Raw genomic sequence first — 517 nt, 5'->3', positions numbered from 1 at the left:
ACATGGATACTGGAATGCTTGGAGATGTACAAGGTCAACAGGACACTAGTAGCCTTCATCAAGAACTCAGTGGGGCTGTGGAAAACAAGTCTGGAAGCCAACTCAAAGAAAATTGCACAAATACCAAGGCGATGCACTATCCCCGCTGCATAGGCCTGAACCCCCTAAGCCAGATCATCACAAAGACTGGCTACGGATACCGATTCCGAAGTGGAACAATCATCAGTCACCTCCTCTACATGGAGGACATCAAGCTGTATGCCAGAAATGAGCAAGACATCGACTTACTGATCCACACTACCAGGATCTACAGCAACAACATTGGAAGGTCGTTTGGACTGAATAAGTGTGGTCGCATGGTATCAAAAAGAGAGAAGATGATCAGAACTGAGGGGATTGAACTAAAAGAAGGCCACATTGCAGATGTTCAGGATAACTTCAAATACCTTGGGGTGCCACAGGCTAACGGAAACCACGAGGAGGCAGCAAGGAAGACCGCCACAGCCAAATACCTACA

Source organism: Etheostoma spectabile, chromosome 20 (assembly GCF_008692095.1).
Source record: "Etheostoma spectabile isolate EspeVRDwgs_2016 chromosome 20, UIUC_Espe_1.0, whole genome shotgun sequence".
Taxonomy (NCBI): Eukaryota; Metazoa; Chordata; class Actinopteri; order Perciformes; family Percidae; genus Etheostoma; species Etheostoma spectabile.
This window is presented reverse-complemented; position numbering follows the sequence as displayed.